Source organism: Megalopta genalis, unplaced genomic scaffold (assembly GCF_051020955.1).
Source record: "Megalopta genalis isolate 19385.01 unplaced genomic scaffold, iyMegGena1_principal scaffold0137, whole genome shotgun sequence".
NCBI lineage: Eukaryota > Metazoa > Arthropoda > Insecta > Hymenoptera > Halictidae > Megalopta > Megalopta genalis.
Window position 1 is genome coordinate 432,501 of NW_027476206.1, and position 12,500 is coordinate 445,000.

Genomic DNA, 12,500 nt, shown 5'->3' on the forward strand with positions numbered 1-12,500 from the left:
CGTAAATCGAAAATAATGGGGACACCGGAGCTGTTCGAAGCGCCGAGACGCGCCGCGTACGGCCGAATATTTTCTAAGTCCCAACGTACCGATCAAGAGTAAAGTACCATTTTCCTACATTAGATTTCGTTCTAAATGCTTAATCCCTATGTAAAAACGTTAGTTAAGCAAGAATATCGTATTTTTAAAAAAATCTAATGATACGATTTTCCAGAAAATTGAAAAAACCGAAAAATGTCAAGAGTAAAGTGCCATTTTCTGACATTAGATTTCGTTCTAAATGCTTAATCCCTATGTAGAAACGTTAGTTAAGCAAGAATATCGTATTTTTAAAAAAATCTAATGATAGGATTTTTCAGAAAATTGAAAAAACCGTAAAATGTCAAGAGTAAAGTGCCCTTATTTTAAACAATGTATCGTTCTAAATGCTTAATCCCTATGTAAAAAAGTTATTTTAGCAGGAATATGTTATTGAAAAAAATTAGAAAAATTTATTTTAGCCGTAAATCGAAAATAATGGGGACACCGGAGCTGTTCGAAGCGCCGAGCGCGCCGCGTACGCCCGAATATTTTCAAAGTCCCAACGTACCGATCAAGAGTAAAGTACCATTTTCCTACATTAGATTTCGTTCTAAATGCTTAATCCCTATGTAAAAACGTTAGTTAAGCAAGAATATCGTATTTTAAAAAAAATCTAATGATAGGATTTTCCAGAAAATTGAAAAAACCGAAAAATGTCAAGAGTAAAGTGCCATTTTCTGACATTAGATTTCGTTCTAAATGCTTAATCCCTATGTAGAAAGGTTAGTTAAGCAAGATTATCGTATTTTTAAAAAAATCTAATGATAGGATTTTTCAGAAAATTGAAAAAACCGTAAAATGTCAAGAGTAAAGTGCCCTTATTTTAAACATTATATCGTTCTAAATGCTTAATCCCTATGTAAAAAAGTTATCTAAGCAAGAATATGTTATTGAATAAAATGAGAAAAATTTATTTTAGCCGTAAATCGAAAATAATGGGTCGAGCGAATCGGTCGATTGCGCCGAGACGCGCTATGATGCAACAGACGAGCGATTGGAACGCCCGAATATTTTCAAAGTCCCAACGTACCGATCAAGAGTAAAGTACCATTTTCCTACATTAGATTTCGTTCTAAATGCTTAATCCCTATGTAAAAACGTTAGTTAAGCAAGAATATCGTATTTTTAAAAAAATCTAATGATAGGATTTTCCAGAAAATTGAAAAAACCGAAAAATGTCAAGAGTAAAGTGCCATTTTCTGACATTAGATTTCGTTCTAAATGCTTAATCCCTATGTAGAAACGTTAGTTAAGCAAGAATATCGTATTTTTAAAAAAATCTAATGATAGGATTTTTCAGAAAATTGAAAAAACCGTAAAATGTCAAGAGTAAAGTGCTTATTTTAAACAATGTATCGTTCTAAATGCTTAATCCCTATGTAAAAAAGTTATTTAAGCAGGAATATGTTATTGAAAAAAATTAGAAAAATTTATTTTAGCCGTAAATCGAAAATAATGGATCGAGCGAATCGGTCGATTGCGCCGAGACGCGCTATGATGCAACAGACGAGCGATTGGAACGCCCGAATATTTTCAAAGTCCCAACGTACCGATCAAGAGTAAAGTACCATTTTCCTACATTAGATTTCGTTCTAAATGCTTAATCCCTATGTAAAAACGTTAGTTAAGCAAGAATATCGTATTTTTAAAAAAATCTAATGATAGGATTTTCCAGAAAATTGAAAAAACCGAAAAATGTCAAGAGTAAAGTGCCATTTTCTGACATTAGATTTCGTTCTAAATGCTTAATCCCTATGTAGAAACGTTAGTTAAGCAAGAATATCGTATTTTTAAAAAAATCTAATGATAGGATTTTTCAGAAAATTGAAAAAACCGTAAAATGTCAAGAGTAAAGTGCCCTTATTTTAAACAATGTATCGTTCTAAATGCTTAATCCCTATGTAAAAAAGTTATTTAAGCAGGAATATGTTATTGAAAAAAATTAGAAAAATTTATTTTAGCCGTAAATCGAAAATAATGGGGACACCGGAGCTGTTCGAAGCGCCGAGACGCGCCGCGTACGGCCGAATATTTTCTAAGTCCCAACGTACCGATCAAGAGTAAAGTACCATTTTCCTACATTAGATTTCGTTCTAAATGCTTAATCCCTATGTAAAAACGTTAGTTAAGCAAGAATATCGTATTTTTAAAAAAATCTAATGATAGGATTTTCCAGAAAATTGAAAAAACCGAAAAATGTCAAGAGTAAAGTGCCATTTTCTGACATTAGATTTCGTTCTAAATGCTTAGTCCCTATGTAGAAACGTTAGTTAAGCAAGAATATCGTATTTTTAAAAAAATCTAATGATAGGATTTTTCAGAAAATTGAAAAAACCGTAAAATGTCAAGAGTAAAGTGCCCTTATTTTAAACAATGTATCGTTCTAAATGCTTAATCCCTATGTAAAAAAGTTATTTTAGCAGGAATATGTTATTGAAAAAAATTAGAAAAATTTATTTTAGCCGTAAATCGAAAATAATGGGGACACCGGAGCTGTTCGAAGCGCCGAGCGCGCCGCGTACGCCCGAATATTTTCAAAGTCCCAACGTACCGATCAAGAGTAAAGTACCATTTTCCTACATTAGATTTCGTTCTAAATGCTTAATCCCTATGTAAAAACGTTAGTTAAGCAAGAATATCGTATTTTTAAAAAAATCTAATGATAGGATTTTCCAGAAAATTGAAAAAACCGAAAAATGTCAAGAGTAAAGTGCCATTTTCTGACATTAGATTTCGTTCTAAATGCTTAATCCCTATGTAGAAACGTTAGTTAAGCAAGAATATCGTATTTTTAAAAAAATCTAATGATAGGATTTTTCAGAAAATTGAAAAAACCGTAAAATGTCAAGAGTAAAGTGCCCTTATTTTAAACAATGTATCGTTCTAAATGCTTAATCCCTATGTAAAAAAGTTATTTAAGCAGGAATATGTTATTGAAAAAAATTAGAAAAATTTATTTTAGCCGTAAATCGAAAATAATGGATCGAGCGAATCGGTCGATTGCGCCGAGACGCGCTATGATGCAACAGACGAGCGATTGGAACGCCCGAATATTTTCAAAGTCCCAACGTACCGATCAAGAGTAAAGTACCATTTTCCTACATTAGATTTCGTTCTAAATGCTTAATCCCTATGTAAAAACGTTAGTTAAGCAAGAATATCGTATTTTTAAAAAAATCTAATGATAGGATTTTCCAGAAAATTGAAAAAACCGAAAAATGTCAAGAGTAAAGTGCCATTTTCTGACATTAGATTTCGTTCTAAATGCTTAATCCCTATGTAGAAACGTTAGTTAAGCAAGAATATCGTATTTTTAAAAAAATCTAATGATAGGATTTTTCAGAAAATTGAAAAAACCGTAAAATGTCAAGAGTAAAGTGCCCTTATTTTAAACAATGTATCGTTCTAAATGCTTAATCCCTATGTAAAAAAGTTATTTAAGCAGGAATATGTTATTGAAAAAAATTAGAAAAATTTATTTTAGCCGTAAATCGAAAATAATGGATCGAGCGAATCGGTCGATTGCGCCGAGACGCGCTATGATGCAACAGACGAGCGATTGGAACGCCCGAATATTTTCAAAGTCCCAACGTACCGATCAAGAGTAAAGTACCATTTTCCTACATTAGATTTCGTTCTAAATGCTTAATCCCTATGTAAAAACGTTAGTTAAGCAAGAATATCGTATTTTTAAAAAAATCTAATGATAGGATTTTTCAGAAAATTGAAAAAACCGTAAAATGTCAAGAGTAAAGTGCCCTTATTTTAAACAATGTATCGTTCTAAATGCTTAATCCCTATGTAAAAAAGTTATTTTAGCAGGAATATGTTATTGAAAAAAATTAGAAAAATTTATTTTAGCCGTAAATCGAAAATAATGGGGACACCGGAGCTGTTCGAAGCGCCGAGCGCGCCGCGTACGCCCGAATATTTTCAAAGTCCCAACGTACCGATCAAGAGTAAAGTACCATTTTCCTACATTAGATTTCGTTCTAAATGCTTAATCCCTATGTAAAAACGTTAGTTAAGCAAGAATATCGTATTTTTAAAAAAATCTAATGATAGGATTTTCCAGAAAATTGAAAAAACCGAAAAATGTCAAGAGTAAAGTGCCATTTTCTGACATTAGATTTCGTTCTAAATGCTTAATCCCTATGTAGAAACGTTAGTTAAGCAAGAATATCGTATTTTTAAAAAAATCTAATGATAGGATTTTTCAGAAAATTGAAAAAACCGTAAAATGTCAAGAGTAAAGTGCCCTTATTTTAAACAATGTATCGTTCTAAATGCTTAATCCCTATGTAAAAAAGTTATTTAAGCAGGAATATGTTATTGAAAAAAATTAGAAAAATTTATTTTAGCCGTAAATCGAAAATAATGGATCGAGCGAATCGGTCGATTGCGCCGAGACGCGCTATGATGCAACAGACGAGCGATTGGAACGCCCGAATATTTTCAAAGTCCCAACGTACCGATCAAGAGTAAAGTACCATTTTCCTACATTAGATTTCGTTCTAAATGCTTAATCCCTATGTAAAAACGTTAGTTAAGCAAGAATATCGTATTTTTAAAAAAATCTAATGATAGGATTTTCCAGAAAATTGAAAAAACCGAAAAATGTCAAGAGTAAAGTGCCATTTTCTGACATTAGATTTCGTTCTAAATGCTTAATCCCTATGTAGAAACGTTAGTTAAGCAAGAATATCGTATTTTTAAAAAAATCTAATGATAGGATTTTTCAGAAAATTGAAAAAACCGTAAAATGTCAAGAGTAAAGTGCCCTTATTTTAAACAATGTATCGTTCTAAATGCTTAATCCCTATGTAAAAAAGTTATTTAAGCAGGAATATGTTATTGAAAAAAATTAGAAAAATTTATTTTAGCCGTAAATCGAAAATAATGGATCGAGCGAATCGGTCGATTGCGCCGAGACGCGCTATGATGCAACAGACGAGCGATTGGAACGCCCGAATATTTTCAAAGTCCCAACGTACCGATCAAGAGTAAAGTACCATTTTCCTACATTAGATTTCGTTCTAAATGCTTAATCCCTATGTAAAAACGTTAGTTAAGCAAGAATATCGTATTTTTAAAAAAATCTAATGATAGGATTTTCCAGAAAATTGAAAAAACCGAAAAATGTCAAGAGTAAAGTGCCATTTTCTGACATTAGATTTCGTTCTAAATGCTTAATCCCTATGTAGAAACGTTAGTTAAGCAAGAATATCGTATTTTTAAAAAAATCTAATGATAGGATTTTTCAGAAAATTGAAAAAACCGTAAAATGTCAAGAGTAAAGTGCCCTTATTTTAAACAATGTATCGTTCTAAATGCTTAATCCCTATGTAAAAAAGTTATTTTAGCAGGAATATGTTATTGAAAAAAATTAGAAAAATTTATTTTAGCCGTAAATCGAAAATAATGGATCGAGCGAATCGGTCGATTGCGCCGAGACGCGCTATGATGCAACAGACGAGCGATTGGAACGCCCGAATATTTTCAAAGTCCCAACGTACCGATCAAGAGTAAAGTACCATTTTCCTACATTAGATTTCGTTCTAAATGCTTAATCCCTATGTAAAAACGTTAGTTAAGCAAGAATATCGTATTTTTAAAAAAATCTAATGATAGGATTTCCCAGAAAATTGAAAAAACCGAAAAATGTCAAGAGTAAAGTGCCATTTTCTGACATTAGATTTCGTTCTAAATGCTTAATCCCTATGTAGAAACGTTAGTTAAGCAAGAATATCGTATTTTTAAAAAAATGTAATGATAGGATTTTTCAGAAAATTGATAAAACCGTAAAATGTCAAGAGTAAAGTGCCCTTATTTTAAACAATGTATCGTTCTAAATGCTTAATCCCTATGTAAAAAAGTTATTTAAGCAGGAATATGTTATTGAAAAAAATTAGAAAAATTTATTTTAGCCGTAAATCGAAAATAATGGATCGAGCGAATCGGTCGATTGCGCCGAGACGCGCTATGATGCAACAGACGAGCGATTGGAACCCCCGAATATTTTCAAAGTCCCAACGTACCGATCAAGAGTAAAGTACCATTTTCCTACATTAGATTTCGTTCTAAATGCTTAATCCCTATGTAGAAACGTTAGTTAAGCAAGAATATCGTATTTTTAAAAAAATCTAATGATAGGATTTTTCAGAAAATTGAAAAAACCGTAAAATGTCAAGAGTAAAGTGCCCTTATTTTACACAATGTATCGTTCTAAATGCTTAATCCCTATGTAAAAAAGTTATTTTAGCAGGAATATGTTATTGAAAAAAATTAGAAAAATTTATTTTAGCCGTAAATCGAAAATAATGGGGACACCGGAGCTGTTCGAAGCGCCGAGCGCGCCGCGTACGCCCGAATATTTTCAAAGTCCCAACGTACCGATCAAGAGTAAAGTACCATTTTCCTACATTAGATTTCGTTCTAAATGCTTAATCCCTATGTAAAAACGTTAGTTAAGCAAGAATATCGTATTTTTAAAAAAATCTAATGATAGGATTTTCCAGAAAATTGAAAAAACCGAAAAATGTCAAGAGTAAAGTGCCATTTTCTGACATTAGATTTCGTTCTAAATGCTTAATCCCTATGTAGAAACGTTAGTTAAGCAAGAATATCGTATTTTTAAAAAAATCTAATGATAGGATTTTCCAGAAAATTGAAAAAACCGAAAAATGTCAAGAGTAAAGTGCCATTTTCTGACATTAGATTTCGTTCTAAATGCTTAATCCCTATGTAGAAACGTTAGTTAAGCAAGAATATCGTATTTTTAAAAAAATCTAATGATAGGATTTTTCAGAAAATTGAAAAAACCGTAAAATGTCAAGAGTAAAGTGCCCTTATTTTAAACAATGTATCGTTCTAAATGCTTAATCCCTATGTAAAAAAGTTATTTTAGCAGGAATATGTTATTGAAAAAAATTAGAAAAATTTATTTTAGCCGTAAATCGAAAATAATGGGGACACCGGAGCTGTTCGAAGCGCCGAGCGCGCCGCGTACGCCCGAATATTTTCAAAGTCCCAACGTACCGATCAAGAGTAAAGTACCATTTTCCTACATTAGATTTCGTTCTAAATGCTTAATCCCTATGTAAAAACGTTAGTTAAGCAAGAATATCGTATTTTTAAAAAAATCTAATGATAGGATTTTCCAGAAAATTGAAAAAACCGAAAAATGTCAAGAGTAAAGTGCCATTTTCTGACATTAGATTTCGTTCTAAATGCTTAATCCCTATGTAGAAACGTTAGTTAAGCAAGAATATCGTATTTTTAAAAAAATCTAATGATAGGATTTTTCAGAAAATTGAAAAAACCGTAAAATGTCAAGAGTAAAGTGCCCTTATTTTAAACAATGTATCGTTCTAAATGCTTAATCCCTATGTAAAAAAGTTATTTTAGCAGGAATATGTTATTGAAAAAAATTAGAAAAATTTATTTTAGCCGTAAATCGAAAATAATGGGGACACCGGAGCTGTTCGAAGCGCCGAGCGCGCCGCGTACGCCCGAATATTTTCAAAGTCCCAACGTACCGATCAAGAGTAAAGTACCATTTTCCTACATTAGATTTCGTTCTAAATGCTTAATCCCTATGTAAAAACGTTAGTTAAGCAAGAATATCGTATTTTTAAAAAAATCTAATGATAGGATTTTCCAGAAAATTGAAAAAACCGAAAAATGTCAAGAGTAAAGTGCCATTTTCTGACATTAGATTTCGTTCTAAATGCTTAATCCCTATGTAGAAACGTTAGTTAAGCAAGAATATCGTATTTTTAAAAAAATCTAATGATAGGATTTTTCAGAAAATTGAAAAAACCGTAAAATGTCAAGAGTAAAGTGCCCTTATTTTAAACAATGTATCGTTCTAAATGCTTAATCCCTATGTAAAAAAGTTATTTAAGCAGGAATATGTTATTGAAAAAAATTAGAAAAATTTATTTTAGCCGTAAATCGAAAATAATGGATCGAGCGAATCGGTCGATTGCGCCGAGACGCGCTATGATGCAACAGACGAGCGATTGGAACGCCCGAATATTTTCAAAGTCCCAACGTACCGATCAAGAGTAAAGTACCATTTTCCTACATTAGATTTCGTTCTAAATGCTTAATCCCTATGTAAAAACGTTAGTTAAGCAAGAATATCGTATTTTTAAAAAAATCTAATGATAGGATTTTCCAGAAAATTGAAAAAACCGAAAAATGTCAAGAGTAAAGTGCCATTTTCTGACATTAGATTTCGTTCTAAATGCTTAATCCCTATGTAGAAACGTTAGTTAAGCAAGAATATCGTATTTTTAAAAAAATCTAATGATAGGATTTTTCAGAAAATTGAAAAAACCGTAAAATGTCAAGAGTAAAGTGCCCTTATTTTAAACATTATATCGTTCTAAATGCTTAATCCCTATGTAAAAAAGTTATCTAAGCAAGAATATGTTATTGAAAAAAATTAGAAAAATTTATTTTAGCCGTAAATCGAAAAGAAGTCTGTTCGTTTCTCTGTCTCTCTCGCGCGATCGAACTATCGATGTTTCCCGACAAACTATTGGAAGTTTAATTAAACTTTATACATGAAATTACTCGTTTTGATCCCCGCTACACAGCCGTATACTTTTTATAATTTTGTGGAATCGGGAACCTTGAAATATTTATCATAACGCGGATCGACTGTCTCTGTCTCTTTCTAGATCGGAAGAATCGATGTTTCCCGGCAAACTATTGGGAGTTTAATTAAACTTTATACATGAAATTACTCGTTCTGATCCCCGCTACACAGCCGTAAACTTTTTATAAATTTGTGGAATCGGGAACCTCGAAATATTTATCATAACGCGGATCGACTGTCTCTGTCTCTTTCTAGATCGGAAGAATCGATGTTTCCCGGAAAACTATTGGGAGTTTAATTAAACTTTATACATGAAATTACTCGTTCTGATCCCCGCTACACAGCCGTATACTTTTTATAATTTTGTGGAATCGGGAACCTTGAAATATTTATCATAACGCGGATCGACTGTCTCTGTCTCTTTCTAGATCGGAAGAATCGATGTTTCCCGGCAAACTATTGGGAGTTTAATTAAACTTTATACATGAAATTACTCGTTCTGATCCCCGCTACACAGCCGTATACTTTTTATAATTTTGTGGAATCGGGAACCTCGAAATATTTATCATAACGCGGATCGACTGTCTCTGTCTCTTTCTAGATCGGAAGAATCGATGTTTCCCGGAAAACTATTGGGAGTTTAATTAAACTTTATACATGAAATTACTCGTTCTGATCCCCGCTACACAGCCGTAAACTTTTTATAAATTTGTGGAATCGGGAACCTCGAAATATTTATCATAACGCGGATCGACTGTCTCTGTCTCTTTCTAGATCGGAAGAATCGATGTTTCCCGGCAAACTATTGGGAGTTTAATTAAACTTTATACATGAAATTACTCGTTTTGATCCCCGCTACACAGCCGTATACTTTTTATAATTTTGTGGAATCGGGAACCTTGAAATATTTATCATAACGCGGATCGACTGTCTCTGTCTCTTTCTAGATCGGAAGAATCGATGTTTCCCGGCAAACTATTGGGAGTTTAATTAAACTTTATACATGAAATTACTCGTTCTGATCCCCGCTACACAGCCGTAAACTTTTTATAAATTTGTGGAATCGGGAACCTCGAAATATTTATCATAACGCGGATCGACTGTCTCTGTCTCTTTCTAGATCGGAAGAATCGATGTTTCCCGGAAAACTATTGGGAGTTTAATTAAACTTTATACATGAAATTACTCGTTCTGATCCCCGCTACACAGCCGTATACTTTTTATAATTTTGTGGAATCGGGAACCTCGAAATAGTTATCATAACGCGGATCGACTGTCTCTGTCTCTTTCTAGATCGGAAGAATCGATGTTTCCCGGAAAACTATTGGGAGTTTAATTAAACTTTATACATGAAATTACTCGTTCTGATCCCCGCTACACAGCCGTAAACTTTTTATAAATTTGTGGAATCGGGAACCTCGAAATATTTATCATAACGCGGATCGACTGTCTCTGTCTCTTTCTAGATCGGAAGAATCGATGTTTCCCGGCAAACTATTGGGAGATTAATTAAACTTTATACATGAAATTACTCGTTTTGATCCCCGCTACACAGCCGTATACTTTTTATAATTTTGTGGAATCGGGAACCTTGAAATATTTATCATAACGCGGATCGACTGTCTCTGTCTCTTTCTAGATCGGAAGAATCGATGTTTCCCGGCAAACTATTGGGAGTTTAATTAAACTTTATACATGAAATTACTCGTTTTGATCCCCGCTACACAGCCGTATACTTTTTATAATTTTGTGGAATCGGGAACCTCGAAATATTTATCATAACGCGGATCGACTGTCTCTGTCTCTTTCTAGATCGGAAGAATCGATGTTTCCCGGCAAACTATTGGGAGTTTAATTAAACTTTATACATGAAATTACTCGTTCTGATCCCCGCTACACAGCCGTATACTTTTTATAATTTTGTGGAATCGGGAACCTCGAAATATTTATCATAACGCGGATCGACTGTCTCTGTCTCTTTCTAGATCGGAAGAATCGATGTTTCCCGGCAAACTATTGGGAGTTTAATTAAACTTTATACATGAAATTACTCGTTCTGATCCCCGCTACACAGCCGTAAACTTTTTATAAATTTGTGGAATCGGGAACCTCGAAATATTTATCATAACGCGGATCGACTGTCTCTGTCTCTTTCTAGATCGGAAGAATCGATGTTTCCCGGAAAACTATTGGGAGTTTAATTAAACTTTATACATGAAATTACTCGTTCTGATCCCCGCTACACAGCCGTATACTTTTTATAATTTTGTGGAATCGGGAACCTCGAAATATTTATCATAACGCGGATCGACTGTCTCTGTCTCTTTCTAGATCGGAAGAATCGATGTTTCCCGGCAAACTATTGGGAGTTTAATTAAACTTTATACATGAAATTACTCGTTCTGATCCCCGCTACACAGCCGTATACTTTTTATAATTTTGTGGAATCGGGAACCTCGAAATATTTATCATAACGCGGATCGACTGTCTCTGTCTCTTTCTAGATCGGAAGAATCGATGTTTCCCGGCAAACTATTGGGAGTTTAATTAAACTTTATACATGAAATTACTCGTTCTGATCCCCGCTACACAGCCGTATACTTTTTATAATTTTGTGGAATCGGGAACCTCGAAATATTTATCATAACGCGGATCGACTGTCTCTGTCTCTTTCTAGATCGGAAGAATCGATGTTTCCCGGCAAACTATTGGGAGTTTAATTAAACTTTATACATGAAATTACTCGTTTTGATCCCCGCTACACAGCCGTATACTTTTTATAATTTTGTGGAATCGGGAACCTTGAAATATTTAACATAACGCGGATCGACTGTCTCTGTCTCTTTCTAGATCGGAATAATCGATGTTTCCCGGCAAACTAATGGGATATTAATTAAACTTTATACACGAAATTACTCGTTTTGATCCCTGCTACACAGCCGTATACTTTTTATAATTTTGTGGAATCGGGAACCTTGCAATATTTAACATAACGCGGATCGACTGTCTCTGTCTCTTTCTAGATCGGAATAATCGATGTTTCCCGGCAAACTAATGGGATATTAATTAAACTTTATACACGAAATTACTCGTTTTGATCCCTGCTACACAGCCGTATACTTTTTATAATTTTGTGGAATCGGGAACCTTGCAATATTTAACATAACGCGGATCGACTGTCTCTGTCTCTTTCTAGATCGGAATAATCGATGTTTCCCGGCAAAGTAATGGGAGTTTAATTAAACTTTATGCATCAAATCATTCAGTTTGACTCCTGCAACACAACCAAACACTCTCTGTAATTTTCTGAACTGAAAAACCACTGAAATTGCGCTCGAAATGCGGAGCGACGGGTCGGCGCGTCTGCACTGTGCGACAGCTAGTCAAAACGTCCGAACAGCGTATTGTTTTCGATCTCTTGGTATAATATTCGTATTCCTTGCTGTGTATAGCTTCCGATCGATTATTGCAATGGTCAAAGTTCCAGCGGCGTAATGCTTTCCATAAGATTACATTAATATAACCAGCGGCATATTGCTTTCTATCTTGTAATGAAAATTTTATAACCAAGTACCAACGGCGTATTGCTTTCGTTCGGATAATGGAGATTTTACAACCAAGTACCAGCGGTTTCTGTCTTATAATTAAATTATTATAATAAAATAAAGTACCAGCGGCGTGTTACTTTCGTTCGGATAATGGAGATTTTACAACCAAGTATCAGCGGTTTCTGTCTTATAATTAAATTATTATAATAAAATAAAGTACCAGCGGCGTATTGCTTTCGTTCGGATAATGGAGATTTTATGTC